Genomic DNA, 20,218 nt, shown 5'->3' with positions numbered 1-20,218 from the left:
GTATTATTATTATTCTCAGTCAAGTCCCATAGGAAATACAGACATCTTTCTCCAAGGCCTCTGCCTGGCATGGGGATCTGAGACTTTGGGCTCTCAAAGCCTATACTAGAAAGGTGCAGGCACTGAGAGGTCCTGTCACTCTACAGTGTAGACTCTACAACTACTTAGTAAGCACCAACCATGTGCTAGGAACCAGGGATATCATGAGACAATAGCCATGGCTCTTAAGGACCTGACATTCTGTCACTCAGGCTGAGAAAGAGGTGGAAGCAGGGGCAGCAATTCCCAGCCTCCTTGGAACCCAGTGAGACAGGCCCTACTGCCCTTCCCTTCCCAGATCCCCGGATCTCTCACCCCCTCACCTGGAGATGGACAGCAGCTCACGCTCCTCGCTGAAACACAGCCAGGAAGGAAGCTAACCAAATTGCTCCAGGGAGTCCCTTGTATGAAAACTTAGTTCTGGCTTAGCAGTCACTCCTTCCCCTAAAACCTACCTGGAGGATTGCATCTGGCCAAGTTCGCCGTACATATTCCTAAGGGTTTGATCTCATTGGCCAACTCTTATTAAATTTTCAAATTAGATGCAAAATAAATTCAAAGTAGTATCAGGCAAAGGCCCCCTCACTTTTCCCGGCTGGAGCCATGGAATGTGTATTTATCTAACAGGGTGTGGTGTCTAGGCTCCTATTAAATCTTAGAGATTGAAATGCATCTCCTGCAGCAAGTTGGCATCCTCATATCTCCCGGAGAGAAGAAAGACAAAACCCACCCATGAAATCTCTTTTCCTTGACTTAGACACTAAACATCTAAAAGCAGAAATCTCACAACTGTCATTGTCATAATTATATAAAGTATAAATAAAGTGCTTCTATGAAATGACAAAGGATTTCATTTTTGTCGCATGATTTCTGATCTTGCTCTGCAGCCTGGATAACACAGGGACCAATATCCCTCTGCACCAACAGCCATACTGGGTACATGGATGGAATGAAATCCACAATTGAGTGAAACTTCCTTTTTTCTCTACAGGAAGAATATACTATCTTGTCCTAGCCACAGAAATTGATAGTGTCGTTTATATGCAAATTATTATGAAAACAGCTTCTATGGCATTCCATTTTGACAAAGTTAAAAAAAAAAAACATTGAAAAAATTTAAACTAAAGACTCAAATTATTTTACTCAACTTCCTAGAAAAAAATGGGTTGAGGAGGAAAGGAAAGGGAAGTAAAAAATAGAATGAGATTTCATGTAAATAATTTACATTAAAGGTAAATATTAAAATATATTCAATTAGTGTGCTAGTGGAAGTATTTAAAGTAGACAGTGGTAATAGAAGACGTAAAAATGAAAAGAAACCATGTTTCCCAGAACTGGACTATGCTGAACGGTGCTGCACAAAAATTCTCATGCTGTTGATGCTGTTTAAAGATGCTGGAGAAATTAGCCCTTGATCAATTTTACACCTGTGCCAGGTGGCCCAGAGTCATAGCCAAGCTTATAACCACCACATTCCTCTCTCTGGGTTCCTGACATTTAGCCAGTACTGGGCCTTGTAGAAGGAAGTTCTCCAAAGCAGACTGTCAAATGCAAAGCCTTTTTGTGCAGTTCACTGAAGAATCAAGGCGGCCCTTCACGGATCTTGAGAACACAGAACAGAGCTTCCTCCTTGTCCTTGCAGCCAGTAAATCAATAATGTTATAGGTTTTCAATTTCCAGTTTTCAGATACAGGAATGTGTTCATTTAACTAACTTCTAATTCATTTACTATCAGATGAAAATGTTGGAGAATTGTAACAAATGATCTCCACTGTAGTCGATCTGTAAAAGGGTTTTTTTTGTTTGTTTGTTTGTTTTCTGCATTGGTTAAATATAGATGAATGATTCTGGTCATCTGTCTTTAAAAAGTACTTATTTTCATTGCCCACTCTGTTACTTTGACAGATGTCCTTTCTATATGGCCTAAAGCTTTCTTCTAGACCCCTGACTTTTTCTCATCTCCATCTGGCTACCTCCAGAGATAATTTCCCTTGCAATCATTGTGTTTGTGGACTGACCACAGCTGACTCCCCAGAGCCTTGTACTCTGCACTGCTCCTTCTATCCATATCTTCAGGACCTCTCTACTTGAACAGCCTCTGGTACTAGCAAATAAGCTAGCAAAGGCAGAGGGCCCCAGTTCCCAACCTATGCCTTTGCCCTGGACGTATTGTCATTAATGGCACTGGCATCATAGTTGTCCTTGTCTTTAAGGTTTCCAAGCTATCCAACCTCCATCTTTAAGATGTCAGAGTTGTTATATGTCAAGCTGACCCATTTCTTCACTTCAGCTTCACTGCTCTATTCTCCACTGCGCTGAAGCCAAAACCCACCCAAAGAGAAACTGACTGGGGATCACAAGGCTTAAGGTCAGTTCTAGCCATGACATACAACATTCATGTTTTCTTTAGGCAAGCCATTCCCTCTCAGACTCAGTTTCTTCAGCTGTCGAATGGAGAAACTAATGTTATTGTTCTCAGGGCATGGTTGTTAGGTTCGCATAAGAAAGCATCTCAATTACTTTAGATGATGTGAAGCTATGCACACAAAAAACTTGAATTCAACTTGATAAATATTGTCTAGTACCTGCCAGGCACTGTGCTAAACACTAGTGACACAAATAAGTAAAAGAGAGATGGTCCTTGCCCTCAAGAAGTTTGTACTCTGATAGGGAATAAAGCACACAAAAGAAGCTGAAAGGTCTGGAAACAGTCACAAGGTGGTCCCCAGTGAAGGCGTGCAGTGTTATGTGGAGTAGAAGTCTAACAGAGCTGTTGATGGAAGAATGGAGAGACAGAAAACAAGCATTTCCCCTCTGTACCAAAGCACTTGATGGACTTGACACTGGCATTGAAAAGGCAAAGGGGTGAGAGGGCATTTCCACTTTACCTAATGCTCTAGTTTCTCTCAAAGGCATCATGTAAACCACAAATGTGGTCTCAATCTATCGTTGATTGCCCCCAAAGTGAACTATTAACATCTCTGCCCACTAAGTCTGCCTGAAATCCAGGCACTTAAAATGATCTAGACAAGCTATCCTGTTGGAACTTGACAAAACTCTGTCCCTGCCTTTCTTATTTCTTCTCCCTCATCTTTGAATATATACTCCCTGTTTGATTATATATTTATTTCCAGAGCTCAGCACGGTGCCCAGCATGTAGTAAGATTTTAAAGAAATGCTTTTCCTTCCTTCTTTCCTTTTTCCTCTATCTCTCCCTCCTTCCTTTCTCTCTGCCCTTATATCTGTCATCTTTGTGTCTGTCACCTGCATATGTATAAACACATGCATGTTTTATCTATCCATCATTTATCCACCTCATATATAAAAGGAATCACCACTATAATGTACCTGACCAATAGACCTCCATGTTTTACTTGAAGATCTTCAAGGAGAGTGATCTGCCACCATCTGAGGTTGCCCATTTCAAGCACTGATGGTTCTTATTCTTAGACTGGCCCAACATCTAGCCGAAGTTGGCCTCTTTGCAACTTCCCATTGTTGCTCCTAGCTCTACCCACTTGAGTTGAACAAAATAAATCTAGCCCTCTTCCATATGAAAAACTTCCAAATCTTTGAACTCAGATGCTACACCCCACCTAATTCTCTTCTGTAATCTAAATGCCTCCAGTTGCTCAAACCAGATAGGATGACCCCTCATCATCTTAGTCTCCCTTCTCTGGACACTCTCCAGTTCAAATGATGTCCTTTTTGAATTGTGGAGCCCAGGATTGAATGCAATCAGGTCTTGTGATCATAAAGCAAATTAGTACTCTCACCTCCCCACTAGTTCTGCTTTCTTTAATGTTGTTTAAGCTCACATGAGTTTCTTTGGTTTCCACACCATAAGATTGACTCATGCTGAGTTTGCATCCACGCAAAACCCTAGATCTTTTTTTCAATTATATTGGCATCTACCTATGTCTCCCTAACATGTACTTGAAAAGTCCATATTCTGTATCCAAGCACAAAACTTTACATTTATTTCTATTGAATTTCATTCTATTCACTTCAGTCTAATGCTCCTGCCTGGGAAGATCTGTTTGGATCCTCATTCTGTCATCCTGTATATGGCTCTCCTTTCCAGATCTCCAGATCTGCATCATAAACAAAAAAATGACATGCCACCTAAGACTTTATGCAAGTCATTGAAAAAGAAACACTAAATAATGTAGTCCCAGATAGGGTCTTTATCACTGATGCAATACACTGAATTATTCACAGGTATGCTCTGAATCTGATCTGATCCAGGAGTAGGGAAGCCTGGGGCATATAGGTCCTCAAGTGCAGCCCCTTGACTAAATCCAAACTTCACTGAACAAATCCCCTTAATAAAAGCATTTGTTTTGTAAAACTTGGACTTAGTTAAAAGGCTGTGCCTGAGGCCCTAGATGGCCACATGTGACCTCCAGACTACTGATTCCCCACCCTTGGTCTGTCCATTCAAGTACATTTGAATCCACTTAATTATATTATGACTATGTCCACATCTGTGTGTCTTCTCTGCATAAACAGTACACTCTAATTTATCAAAAAATGGGCTAAAATCTAGGCAAATGAAATCCACAGATTCCCTTTCCCTACTAGTTTAATAATCATGTCACAACAATGAAATAAGTTTCTGCCTACATGGTATGTTCTTGAGGAAGACATTCAGGTTCTTGAAAATGACTATTTCCCTTTCCAGATGCTGGTCAATCATCTCTTTAATGATCTGCTATGAACAGTAGTTATATATTAAATAGTGCTCATTCTGCCCTTCTAAGGAGAAGCTTCTTATCAATACACCTCTAAAGTTAAGAGCTGAAGCAATGAAGAGAGGATGGTGACCAGAAAGAAACGAGAGGCATCCAGCAGAAACAATATGACTAGCAAAAGTTACAACTGACAGAAGCAATGTGTGACTTCAAAAGAGGACATCAGTCACTCTGCTATATGGGAGGACACACTTATCACCTATGGCCAAAGACATTCTTGGCATGTGCCTCTTCAAGCACATTCCATATTCTTCTGCTTCATGGTCACATGTGTTCTTTCTGTGTATGCCCTTCTCCAGAAGTGTTATGACTAACTCCATGTGTATTTTTATGAGGTGGAGGAGGGTTTCTTGTCACTTTGCTATAAATGTCTCTCTTTTTGAGTTAATATTTTCTTCTGGCTGGATGTATGAAAAGAACTTCTAGATGGGAACATGAGAGCTGGAACTGATAGAACTGTGACAGAAGTGGGCAAAGGTCTTACATAGATTATCTCTCAGAAAACTCTGTGAGAACAATACCTGTTTTTTTGTTTGTTTGTTTATTTTGGCCGTGCATCTGCTGGATGTGTGTGTCTGTGTGTCTGTGTGTGTGTCTATGTATTTGTAAGAGAGATAGAGATGGAGAGACATACGTAGAAGCAGAAATAGAGAAACATAAAGCAGAGGACACAGATAAAAATGGAAGAAAGAAAGGGTGGAAAGAAGTTAAGACAAAGAGAAAGGGAGAGAGGAGAGAGAAAAGAAGAGGAGAGACAGAAATGGAGAAAGGAGAGAGAGGAGGAAGAAAAAAGGGAAAGTGAAAGAAGAGGAAGAGGGGAGAGATTAATATATTGAGACAGACAAAACCAGAAAGAAGGGGAGAGAAGAAAGACAGAGAGATGAGAGATGAAAAGAATGGAATAAAAGAAAGAAGGGGGTAGGAGAGAGAATAGCTTAGACAGAAAAATGCAAAGGGAAGAAGAAAGGGAAGGAAGGAGAAGGGGAGGGAAAGGACCGAGATTGAGAGGAAAGAACAATAACAAAGATGACAAGAAAAGGAAGGAGATAGAAGAGAAAACAAAGAGAGGCAGAAAGAAGGGAGGGATGGAAGGAAGAGAGAAAGAGAGACAATGAGAGCACAATGACAGAGAGAAAGACAAAGAGGAAGAGGAAGATGGGAAAGAAGAAGAAGAGAATATATATTGTCTACATCTGAGGATTGTTAATGAGGATCAAGTCAGATAATATTTGTAAAATTTGTTGTAAACCCTAAAGTATTAGAGAATTTAGTTATTGTTTTTTACTATAAAGCACCTACAGTGTAAAAACTGGCTGCAGATTTTGCTTTATTTTTTGTTTCTTGGTTTTCTTTAAGAGGAAACAAAATAAACAAGCATATGTCTCTCTGAAAATAAGTACATTTGGGTAATTCTGTGGATAGAAATTTGGGCATGGAGTCAGGAAAACTTGAGTCCAAAGCCTCAGACACTTACTGGCTGTGTGACTCTGAGCAAATCACTTAAAAAAAATCTCTATTTGCCTCATTTTCCTCATCTGTAAAATAGGGATAATAATAGCACCTCCCTTCTGGATTTCTTGGGAAGATCAAATAAGATGATATTTGTAAAAAAAAAAAAAAAGTGCTTATCACAGTGCCTGGCACATGTTTATTTTCTTCCATCTCTTTCCTTAAAACCATTCTGGGTTCTTTTACTCTATTGTATGATGGAAACAGTAGTTTCTTCTAAACAGAGTTCTTGTGAGACCCAAGAGAGAAAAGATTAAGGGCTATATACATGTTGGCTATTGTAATGATTGGTGTTCCCTTCACTAATGTCTAATGAGAGGTATGTAGTCTTCCCAATAGGTGAGAATGAATCTGTAAGATCCAGCTATGATAACATCACCAATAACAGCCACAGAATCCTCTCCAGCCAATATCCTCCACCAGACAGAGAGGAAAGCTCTTAACAGCAAATACGCCACATCTCCATATTCTCAAACACCTCAGAGTGAAAATGCAGGTTAGGCTAAAACAGGCCTTGCTACCTCTCGCCTTGGGCCCCTACTGCCAATTTCTCAGCCATTAGACTGGCTTTGCTTCTAAATGTCAGAATTAATGGTTCTTTCTTTGGGCAGATGAAAGGTTGAATATAACTACCTCCTTTTCATCTCAAGGGGCAGTTACAGAGGGAGAAATAGAGGAAGAGGTATGAGATAAGAATGCACTCAGGGAAGGCCCCATTTCCTTGGTCCTCCTGGTGGCCAATTACTTTCTTCTCAAGAACATTCCCTTTCCTCGAATACAAGTAAATTATTGCTAAGCTTGCAGTGTGTACCCTGCCCCCACTCAGAAATCATGTCAAAGAAATAGAAAGACTTTGGGGTGGGAATGTATGCTTTCAATGGGTACTCTGGGTCCTCTAGCAGCGATCTCTAGGCTCACAATAAAAGGAAGGAGGAAAAAAAATAAACATGTATATAATATATATATGAGTACATACATATATACAGAAAGAGAGAGAGAAAGAGAGAGCATCTGTGTGTGTGTGTGTGTGTGTGTGTGTGTGTGTGTGTGTGTGTACCTCCTAAGTGGCACAGTGGCCATTTATCTCATTTAATCTTTACAACAACCACGAGACATATGTTCTATTAGTCTTTCCATTTCACAGTGTAGAAAACTGAGGCAGGCAGAGGGTAAGTGACTTCTTCAATGTCCCACAGCTAGGAAGTGTCTGGATTCGGACTCAAATTTCTTTGACTCCAGGCCCTGTGCCTTATTCACTGTGACGTCACTTTGCTTCTGTTAGTAATCCATTTCTTGGCTGTGGTGGCCCAACACCAAACTTCACTGTTCTTGGTAACCTTTGAGCTCTTTTCAGGAGCAGTTTCTCCACTGAAAAAGTGAAGCTACTGACTGCCTGGGCTTATTATTTTTATTTAATATTTAATATATATTTTGTTTATTTCATTAAGTATTTCCCAGTTACATATTTTAAAAATTTTAACATTCACTTTAAAAATTTTTGAGTTCCAAATATTCTCCTTCCCTCCTGTCCTTCACCCACTTTGAGAAGGCCAGCAATGTGATATTGATTATGCATGTGAAGTCTTGCAAAACTTATTTCCAAATTAGTCATGTTGCAGTACCACACACAAACACACACACACACACACACACACACACACACACACACACACACACACCAAGTGCTGGGCTCACTCTTCGTTAGGTAGATGCCCTATTGTATCCTCTTTATCCAAGGCTGGAAAAGAGGGAGTGTTGCCTATCATGAAGCTCTTTTGGATAGGGGAAAGACACAGCTTCAGGTCTACACAAGTTTCCCTTTCGCTCTTTCCCTCCTTTCCTCCTAGCTTCAGGCTAAAGATTCTTTAATTTATGTCAGGAAGGGAAAATAGGGTTTCCCCTCCCTTTATCAAATTTTCCCTCTTAAAGGTCTTACATTACATTGGAATGATTACTTTCAGTTCAGACATTTTCCTCTCCCATATTCCTTTGGGAATTTTGTGAAGATGATGGACAAGGGCCCTAAGTAGCCAGGTCCTGGTGACAAGTTCATTGTTCTGTAATCCATTCCTACATAACAGATATATTCAAGCTTCCCGTACTCTCTCCAGTAGAGAAGCAGAAGAATTTGCCCTTTTCCTTTCAATGCTCTGTATTTTGGCTCTGCAGACCCTACATGTTCTGAAGTGTCCTTGCTGTGCCTTCTCTATGTTCATACACACAAAAGGGTATATATGGATAGATGTAGAAAGTAATCTGCAAAGAAAATATGGATAATTGGGGCAGGAACAAGGGGATAACCAGAGGGTATCTCAGCTCAGAGGGGACCCCACGTCTAGGCTTGGAAGGAACTAAAGGTTCTACCAGGCAGACTGAAGAAAGTGAGCCCTCTAGACATAGGAAATACCTTGTGCAAGCGTGGAGGGACTCATACAGGAAAGGCTTGTTGACTGATAATGACAAGCCAAAGGACAAGCAGAGTCCACGAGGCATGGAGGGAGAAGCTGGTTCTAGTCTAGGGAAGGACTGTTCAAGTCACTCCTGTTTTTCCCCATTCTAGCACATCTTCCTTGGAACCTTGGCCCAGCTTGTCTAAGTCTTTCCATTGCTTTTATCCAGGTGGAAAGAAGACCATGATAACAAGTGATCTTCTCAGCCCCTGTTGCCACAGACCAACTCTTTCCCAGGCTCTGCAAGCTGCACAGGAACCGAGTGCTGTAGCCTGGGGCCCAACAGTCTCATATTTGGCTGCAATATCTTCTGGTGTCATATGATTTAGTGAGAGTGAAAACAGCAACACAACTGGCAAGTGGGCTGAAGAATAGAGAAGTGGGTGCCAAGGCAATCTCCCTCTGCCAGCTGCTGTCAACAAGCAGTGATGTTGGCTTGCATCCTCACGATCTTGGTCTCTTTTGCCATCACAGAAATGATTTGCATCTCAGTCAAGAAGGAGCTGGGAGTGAGAAGAGAGGACAAAAGAGAGAAGCAGAAGAAGGCAGAAGGTGTGGCCTGGGATGCAGGGAATCTGGGACCAAGGCCAGCTACTGTGCCAGTCCCTTGACCTGTGACTTATGGATGGCATTGAACTTTATTGGGACTCTTGGGTCCCCATCTATGAAAGAATAGAAAGAAGGAAAGAAGGAAGGAAGCACAGAAGAATGGAGATATTTATTAGGCACCTACTCTGTGTGAGGCACTATGAAAAATATTTTATGAATATTCTCATTTAATCTTCATAATAACCCTGGGAAGTTGAGTCAATTATTGTCCCCATTTTACAGTTGAGAGAGCTGAGACAGACAGAGGGTAAGTGACTTGCTCAGTGTCATATCATGAGTAAGTGTTTGAGGCTGAATTTGAACTCATGTCTTTGTGACTCTAGGCCTGGAGCTCTGTGCATTCACTCCACCATCTCGCTAAGTATGAACGCACAAGTTGGTATGGTGTGGAGTTTTCTTTCTACCTTTCTTCGTTCATTTCTTATCATTCCCACATTCCTCTGGACTTTCTTCATCAAGACCCCAAATGGGCACCTTCCTTTGCCCCTATCCCACTCTGCAGCTTCCTTTTTTGTATCTTCTTTATTAGACTGTGAGCTCCTTGAGGGCAGGCTCTGTCTTTTGCCTTTTTACATATGCCCAGAGCTTGGCACAGTGCCCCCCACATTATAGCCACTAAATAATTGTTTATTCACTCACTGATTGACCACCTCCAAAGTTTGGCAACTCTAAATATTTCTGTGAAATGAAGCATGTCATTATTCCAAAGGTTGTTCAGATGCAAGCAGCAAAACAATCTGGAAGTATTGATCATTCTTAGGATCTATGACAGGAGAGAGGGAAATTCTCTGTATCTGTGGTTCAAGCATTAGTGGACTTCCAGCATAGAAATGTCATTTACTAATATAGTTAAGCATGTACCCTAAGGAAATTATAGTCTTGGAAAAATATAATAGACATTGAAAAGTTTAGGGATTTGTCCAACAAGCATTTATTAAGCACTTACCACTTGCCAGCCCATGGTTACATTACTGAAAAGTGTTAGAGAGAAGATTCAAATCCAAGTCTTTCCGACTCTGAAAGTATTTCTCTGTCCGCTCTACATAGTACTGTCATCTTCATCATCATTATTATGGCTTGGTGATATCCATGCCTTGGGTACCTTCCTTAGAGTGAACAAAAGCAGATTTAAAAACCTTTCTGAGCTTTATAAGGCCTCATAATCCTTATCAGCATGACTACCTAATAAATCCAGATTTTTAATGTCCCAGACAGGTTGTATGCTTTCTTTCATTTGTTATGTGTAGTTGATGTGGGGAATGATAAACAGAGAATCTGATTCATTTTCCCTTTCTAGGTCCAGCTTAGTTGATCAGTTGGTGACTAAATATTTATTATTAGAGGGAGGCTTATATCCAATATTGTATTAAAAGTTCTGCCAACTTGCTTCCCTCTCTTCCTTTCTTGCTTCTTCAATTCCTTCTTCCATTCCTCCCTTCTCCCCTCCCTCCCTCCCTCATTTCCTCCATTCCTCCTTCCCTCATTTCCTTCTTTCTTTCCTTCCTTCTTTCTTTCCTCTCTTCCTTCTTTTTCTCCTGGCATAGGGAAGCAGGTAAAGATACACCGGCCTCCTCTTCTCCCATCTTTGGGAATAATTGATTGAAGGGATTCATCTCATTTTAGATATCATGCTATAATCTGTTTCTTAAATATATACAAATTATCGATAGCTTTTGTTTTCATGTCTGAGTTAATTTTGAAAAAAAAAATAATCCCTCTCTCTCCTCCCTATCACTGAAACTGAATATCCCCTTTTTATAAAGAAAAAGGTAAACAGAAAAACTTCATAGAGGTGCCTTCTCTAACCATATACACAGCACTTTGTGTTCATATCCTCCCACCTCTGCTGAGCAGAGTAGTCTTTTTTGCAATACCAACATTCTCTTTCTGTTACCATATTAATCACAGGATGCCATGATGTCTCAACAGTCAAATATGAAGGTGATTCAAGTTTAATGAGGAGAAGCCTGATAAGTGAAGGAAAAGGAGAAGATAATTCAACTCACACTCAGGAAGTGACAAAAAAGATATTACCATGGAAATGAAGAAAGCCACCAATAGAAGCTCCAACCACCTCCAAAACGCTCAAAGCTTTGTCTTCTCCAAGTTCAACATTGCCAGTTCCTACTAATGTTCACATTACCAACACTCAACACCTTTTCCCATCCGGACTTCCCTTTTCTGGATATTCTGCAGTTTATCAATGGCATTACAATTCAGGTGGTTTTAATTTTCATTTATTTACTTATTATGTGTTCATTTATTCATGAATTTATTTACTTATCTATTTGTTCCTCTGTATAATTATCTATCTCTCTATCTCTCTCTCTCTCTATCTATCTATCTATCTATCTATCTATCTATCTATCTATCTATCTATCTATCTATCTATCTATCTATCTGTTTTATGAATGTGATGCCCTACTGTTCTGCCCAGAGCAGCCTCAAGCTGGCCCATCTTTGCCTTATTCCTTGAGGTTCCATCTTTCCTCCATCAGCCTAACTTAGCCTTCATCTTTTGGCTACCACATCACACAACTCATACAATAGAAGCTTGCAATTCATGAAAACTTTGCTTTCAGACAATTTTCTAGTTCTGCTATACCCATCTTATACTTATGAAGCTGAATTTTTAGTACAAGATTTCATTCTCATTTCTACTAAACTTTTCTTGTTAGAGGTGGAACAATGTTATCCAACAGTTTTGGATCCTGACAGTCATGCTCTCATAGCTATGCCTCCTCACACCCAGCTGGGTATCATCTCCAAATTTAATCTATATGCTATATATGCCATTTTTCCAATTAGTTTATTAAATTGTAAAACAAAGCAATAGAAAAGAAAACCAAAACTGTGTTCAGGCACATGTCTCCTGGAGTTTCTTTGAAAGTGACATCAAACTTTTTAAAAATTAAATTTTTTTTGTTTCATTTTAAGTTCTGAACTGTCTCCTGCCCTCTCTCCCCACCCCACAGTAGAAACGGCCACCATTTGACACAGATTTATAAATATATGTAAAATCGTACTATGCAGAATTCTATTTAGCAGTTCTTTTTCTGGAGGTGGATAGCACCTTCCTTCACAGGTCCTTCATAGTTGATTTTTGTATTTATATTAATCAGAATAACTTGCTTGTTCCCAGTTAGTCTTTGAGTAATTTGTTGTTACTGGGTACAACATTCTCTTGATTCTGCTCTTTTCTCTCTTGATTATTTCACGAAAGTCTTTCCATGTTTTTCTAAAATCAACCTGTTCATCATTTGTTACAGCACAGTAGTAGTCACAAGTATCACAACTTGTTCAGTCATTCCCTAATTGACAGACATCCCCCAAGTTTCCAGTTCTTTCCCACCAAAAAGAGAGCTGCTATAATTACTTTAGAACATATAGGATCTTTCTTTTCCCCTTTTTTCTCTGATAATGTTGGGAAACAGACTTAATTTATGGTATTACTAGGTCAAAAAGGAATTCATACTTTTATAGTTCTTTGTGTATAATTTCAGATTGCTTTCCAAATTGGTTGGATCTGTTCACAGCTCCACAAAGAGTAAATTAATGGCCCAATTTGTCCACATCCCTTACAAGATTTGTTGCTTTCCCCTTCAATCATTTCAGCCAATCTGAAAGGTATGAGATGATAGTCCAAAGTTATTTGAAATTTCATTTCTCTTATGAATAATGATTTAGAGTATTTTTCATATGACTACATATGTGCATATGTATATATGTGTATATTATATATGCATGTGGGTATGCACATGTATGAATGTGTGTGTTATTTTTTCATCAAAAAAACTGCCTATTCTTATCTTTTGACTGTTTATCAATTGGGAAATGACTGATTCTTATAGATTTGTTAAAGTTCTGTGCATATTTAGGATATGAAATCTTTATCTGAGGGTGTCTATAAAAAAGCTTCCTGCCAATTTTCTGCTTTCTTTATGAACTTAGCTACAATGGTTTTATTTGTACAAATCCTTTTTTAATTTAATGTAATAAAATTACTCATTTTACATATAATAATGGTCTCTATCTCTGGTTTATTCATAAATTCTTCTCCCATTCATAAGTCTGAAATGTAATGTGTTCCAAGTTCTTCTACTTTTCTTATGATATTTCCCTTTGTAAATAGTTCATGTGCCCACTTTGAAACTTATTGTGGTGAATAGCACAAGATAGCCAATGTCTGCCACTCTGCTTACCAGTTTTCACAATATTTTTTTTTTTACCAAGTAGTATATTTATATCAAAAGCTTAAAATTTTATATTTGCCCAATACATGCTATTGTAATTATCTACTATTGTGTATTGCATGTCTACTCTTTTCCACAGAACCACCTTTCTATTTAGCCAGAGCCACATAGTTTCAGTAATTACTGCCTTATAATATAGTTTAAGCTCTGGTATTGCTAAACCTCTTTCCCCTACATTGTTTTTCATTAATTCCTTTGATGTTCTTGACCTTTTGTTCTTCCAAATGAATTTTGTTGTTATTGTTTCTGGCTCAGTAAAATAGTTTTTGGTACTTTAGTTGGAATGGCATTGAATATATTAACTAATTTAGGCAAAATTGTCATTTTTAACTGTATTGACTCTGCACACCCATGAACAATGAATATTTCTCCAATTATTTATATCCAAGTTTTCTATAAAAAGTGTTTTATAATTAAGTTCATGTAGTTCCTGAGATACTTTTGGAAGATATATTGCCAGATATATTATACAATCTATAGTTATTTTAAATTGGGTGTCCCTTACTATTTCATTTTGCAGGATTTGTTGATGATATAAAAATGAAGATGATTTTTAAGATTATTTTATATGCTTCTACTTTCTAAAAATATTAGTTGTTTCAAGTAACTTTTTAGTTGAATCTCTAGGAGTTTTTTTAAAAAAGATAATTTTATTACCTCGTTTCCTATTCTGATGCCTTCTATTTCTTTTTCTTCTCTTCTTGCTAATGTTAGCATTTCTAATACAGTACTGTATAATATTGGTGATAATGGCCATCCTTGTTTCACTCTTCATCTTATTGGGAAAGCCTCTACCTTATTCCTACTACAAATAATGTTTGCTGATGACTTTAGGTACATGATTCTTATCCTTTTAAAGAAAAATCCATTATACCTATGCTTTCAAGTGTTGTTGTTTTTTTTTGTTTGTTTTTTTTTTAAATAGGAATGAATGTTTTATTTTGTCAAAAGCTTTTCTGTATCTATTGATACAATTATATTTTTTTTCATTTTTATCATGCTATAATTGATTATGTTAATAGTTCTCCTTATGGTAAACCATCCCTGCATTCCTGGTATATAAATCCCACTTAGTTACCATGCTTAACCTTTGTGACATATGAATTCTTCTTTCACACTGCCCCAGAGGCGCAAGGTCCTGAAACTGTGACTGGCAACTAGGTACAGCTGCCTCAGTGGCTTGTTTTCTTTTATGGTTGTTTTTGTTGTTGATTCAGCAGTATTTTCTTGGATTTATTTGCACTTTAATCAGGTCAAAACACTGTCCTGAGAATCTGAGTCTTTCCTATAGTCCTCCCGAATTTTCTTAATCATACAATTGCTTTACTTCAATTTTTAATTATCTCTGCTGCTCAAAGCTCACTTTGAGGCACTATTTTGTATTGTTTGTGGGGCAATGTAGGGGAGCCAAGTAATTTTCTTTATTCAGTCATCTTCCCCTAATTTCTCATCAATATCAAGCTATCAATGACGTCTCATCAATTCTCCCTCTTTCACTTACGTAAATCAACATTTTTCCCAATCTCTTCAACAAGAATACAATATTCTATATTCAAAGGTATTTGTTTTATTTTATTTTTACAAATTCTAGGTAAATTATTCTTAACATATCCTAAACTACTGATTAGATAACTTTATTAAAAAAGGTAATGGGGATAGTATGGCATTATCTGTTCCTGATGGAGTCATATGGGCTCTTTGTAATTCCTTTCTGATTCTTTTTTTCCTACATACTCATTGATCATCCTTTTAATAACATGCCTAGAACTGAGTCAATTTCACTCACCTGGTGTTGAAATATGTCATGCCTTGTAGAAAGAATTTATCCTGTTAATGACATGATTCTTGACAAGTCTTGGCAGAATCTCTTCTCTACCTTGAAGATGTGTCTTGGTTGGACAGGAGCCCTCTCTGATGCATCATCATATCATCAGAAAGTTCTCTCCATCACTCCAGAATGCTAAATAATTTTGTTGCTTCTGGCTCTTGATGGACATACTCTCACCAGTCAGTATCTATGACTATGCAATATTGTTCTTCACAGGATTGGTGATCTTCCTCTAAGGAAGAGCCTTAAGCCTTTGTTCTTAGCTCCAAGTTTTCAGTGGTCCTCTTCTTTCCTTATTCTCTACCGAGTAACATTCTTCTTCCTTCTGACTTTGAGATATAGACCAGAATTATCCTCTGACTACCTTCTCATCCTTTTTCTTCTTTGTTTGCACATAGAAAACATTCGATTTAAGGGACCTCCTTATTTCATCAGATGAGCTGGAATCTAGAAATTGTTCTTCAAATCCTATCATCATTTCCTCTAAGAGGGAGATCACCCTATTCTTTAAGTCTTTCTATGGTAATTTAGCAAAAATACACATGGGGCATGCCAAAAAAGACACTATAATATCCCCCATTTCTCTCCATACCTAATACATATAGGATTCTCCATCCTTTTCTTTCTCAAGTGAACTTTTTGTTGGAATCTTTGAGGGCACTGTTGTTTTTTTCTACTTTTTCTTTTGTTAAGAACTCACTCTTTGAGTAGATCCAGTTGGCCATTGAGGTGCCTCCTAACTCATATATTCCTGAACTCTTGTCTAGCCCCTTGGCCATTTAATTCAGTTCCCTTTCCTTCTCTTAGTAACTTCTTGCCTTAATTTTTACAAATTCATTCTGTCCTGCAAATTCTCTCTCTCTCTCTCCCTCTCTCTCTCTCTTTCACACACACACACACACACACACACACACACACACACACACACACACACACACTTTATCCTCATTTATCTTCTTTCTTTTGAATTCTTCTTCTTTTCAAGTCATTCTCTTCCTTCCACTTCAGCATTCTTCCTTCTTCAGTTTGAATCATTCTTTCTTCTTTTCCTTTCAATTATTTTCAAGGTCTCTGAAATTGTTTTCTTTTCCCAAGATTAAACCCATTCCACTAGGCGCACAACTTAGGAGTCATTCTGGAATCCTCACTATCTCTAACTTTCCATATAAAAACTTTTGCCTAGGCCTATCCATCTCATTTTTGCAGTATCTCTCATGTATGCTTCTTTCCCTCCTCCAGCTCTATCTCCAGTCCAGTGCAGATACTCATCACCTCATATCTGGACTACAGGAATAGCTTCTAGTGGGTCTGCCTGCCTCAAGTTTCTCTCGGCCCCTTTAGTCTATCCTCCATTCAGTTATCAAAGTCATCTTTCAAAAATTCAGGTCTCATCATATCACTCCAAAGTTCACTAAGTCCCAGTGCCTCCTTATCACCTTCATGATCAAATACAAAGTCATCTATGGTTTTCAAGGCCTTCACAACTTTCTCTTCCTTTTTTTAAGTCTTCTTATACCTTGCACCCTGCCCCCATACACTTGGAAACAGTAATACTGGTCTCCTAGATGCTTCTTATCCAGAAACAATCTATGTCCCAGCTCCAAGCATTTTCACTGGCTTTCTCACATTGGTTTTCCTCCTCATCTTTATCTACTGCCTTTCCTGGTTTCCTTCAAATCTGAGCTAAAATCACACCATCTACAGGAAGACTTTTCCTACCCTACTTAATTCTAGCGCCTTCTCTCTGTTGATTATTTCCAGTTTATCCTGTCTATAGCTCCTTTGTTTGTAGTTGTTTGCCTGATGTTTCTCCCAAAAGACTGTGTGTTCCTCAAGAGTAGTGGGTGGTTGTATTGGTTTGGGTTTTTATTTGTTTGTTTTTTCACCTTCCTTCATATTCCCAGAGCTTAACATGGTGCCAGGCACACAATGTGTGATTAATAAATGCTTACTCATTGACTATTCTTCATAGGTTCCAAGCTCTACAATCACCTTCTCAACAGCTGCTTTCCTTCTTCTACTTTTTTCCCATCACCTTTTCTCAAAGAGTCTAGAGCTAGGGTCTCACCATCAAAGATACATAAAAATGGGAGAATAAGTCACACAGTTAATATGTAGTCCCAGCCAAAATGAGATTCCAGCCTTCTGTATTTCTCAGATGGCTTCAGTATTCAAATAGCCCCCCTTCATTGCCTTAGGATATAGATTTTATTAAAGATTTTAATTCTTAAGGCTAAAGTCAAAGTTTTTTTTTTTAAAACATCTGTTGATTTGTAACCTGTAGGAGGCTTCTGTGTGAAGGCAAAATATCATGAAATCTTAACCATCCATCTATGAAGTGTTCTATTTTTAAATTAAAACTGTACTGTAAATTCATTACCAATATTTGTGAAACACTTAAAGATGCTTTTTCTCAGTCACTGCTACCATAGCAGACCTTGGGAGTGACTGAATCAGCAGCAGCAGAAGCTTCTGGAGCTCACAGATAATAAGGCGATTGGACAATTGGTCAGTAGGAAATTACAAGGGACTCTTTACTGGCACCATGTACAGAACTGTGTGAAATTGCTCACATGGAAATAACAGTCCCATTCCCATAGTATAAAAGGAGTACTAGAACACCAGACCAAGTGACTACAGGGGAGTGTCCCAATCGTAGTTCCAGGTAGAAAAAAAGTGTTTGTGGTCAATGGAAGACCAGATTACAGGCCAGGAAGATAGAAAAAAAATAACTCTCCTTAGATCATACCACCTTGGAAAAACTTAAAATGTACAGACCCCCAGAACTAGCTGTGAAAAAATCAGTACAAAATAAAACAAAAAAGCTTAGAACAGTTTCCTCTTCACCCAGGGAGCAAAGCCCAACTTTAACATAAAGTTAAATGAGCAAACAACAAACAAAGATGCTGACCATAGAAAGTTACTATGGTGACAGAAAAGCTCAAAACACAAACTCAGAAGAGAATTAAAAAGTCAAAACAGCTCCATCCAGAGCCACATATTGCCAGGCACAACACCTCTCTGATTTACCTTTACCTTTGCCTCTTATGTGTGGGCTAATCCATATTGACAAGATGACAATGAAGATGCAGAACCACATGCAATACTAAGATGAGAATGAAATTAGACTTGAGAAATGCTGTGGAGAAATGTAAGATAATTACAGAAAGCATGCTAGTTGACTCAGGTAATAGTAGCAATGGCAGGAGAAAAGCAGATTCCATACCTACCCAGAGAATACTGAATCAAACATAACTGACAAAGAGCAAACAGTAGGTACTTGGACAGCTGCCCATTCCACAACACAACCATGAACTGGCTTGAATCCCTTTCAAAAAGAAAGAATTCTTGGAACACTTCAAAATTTATTCTAAAAATCAAGTAAGAGAGGTAGGGGAAAAATTAGGAAAAAAGAAATTACAAGGATGCAAGAACATAATAAAAAATTGTTTGGTAGAATTGGCTTGTGAATCCATCTGGCCCTGAAGATTTTTTCCCCCTTAGGAAATTCACTGATGGCTTGTTCAATTTCTTTTTCTAAGATGGTGTTATTTAAGCATTTTATTCCTCCTTCTGTTAACCTGGGTAATTTATATTTTTGTATATATGTATCTATTTAATATAGATTTCTAACAAACTTTTAAAGAACAATAATCCCAATACTATATAAATTATTGAGAAAAATAGTCAAGGAAGGAGTCCCACCAAATTCCTTTTGTGACACAAATATGGTGCAGATACCTAAACCATGAAGAGCAAACATAGAGAAAGAAAAATAGACCAATTTTGCTAATGAATATTGATACAAAATATTAAATGTAATACTACTAAGGAGATCAAAGAAATATATCATAAAGATCATACAATACAGCCAAGTGAGATTTATACCAGGAAAGTAGGAATGGTTCAGGATTAGGAAAAGTATCAGCATAATTGACAACATCAATAATAAAACCAACAAACATCATATGATGATATGAATGGATGCAGAAGAGTTTTTGACAAAATACAGCACACATTCTTTTAAAAAACACTAGAGAGCAAGGAATAAAAGGAGCTTCCCTTAGAATACTAAGGTAGTTCCTATCTAAAACTCTCGGTAAGAGATATCTTGAGGATAATGAGGATAAGCAAAAAACTTTCCCAACAAGATCAGGGTGGGGTAAGAGTAACCATTATCACCATTATTATCCAATATTGTACTAGAAACGTTAATTATAGAAATAATAGAAAAAAAGAAATTGAATTAGAATAGGCACTGAGGAAACAGAACCATCATTCTTTGCAGATATGATGGTATACTTAAAGACTCCTAAAGAATCAACTAGAAAGGAAAAACTAGTTGAAATAATTAACAACTTTGGCAAAGTTTTAAGATATAAAACACTTACATAAATCATTGTCATTTCTCTGTATTATCAAAAACGTCCAAATGCAAGAGACAGAGAAATTCCATTTAAAACAATGTAGACAGTATAAAATATTTGCTAGTCTACCTACCAAGATAAACCCAAGAACTATATGAACACAATTACAAAACATTTCTCACACAAATAAAGTCAGATCTACACAATTGAAAAAATTAATTATTTACGGATAGGATGCAAATATAATAAAAATTACAATATTTTCTAAATCTAGTAGGTGCCATACTAATCAATAATTATTTTAAAGAGTAGGAAAAATAATATCAAAATTCATCTTGAAAGACAAAATGTCAAGAATATCAAGGGAATCAATGAAGAATATGAAGGTAGGTGTCATAGCATAGCCGAC

Source organism: Notamacropus eugenii, chromosome 1 (assembly GCF_028372415.1).
Source record: "Notamacropus eugenii isolate mMacEug1 chromosome 1, mMacEug1.pri_v2, whole genome shotgun sequence".
Classification (NCBI taxonomy): Eukaryota; Metazoa; Chordata; class Mammalia; order Diprotodontia; family Macropodidae; genus Notamacropus; species Notamacropus eugenii.
This window is presented reverse-complemented; position numbering follows the sequence as displayed.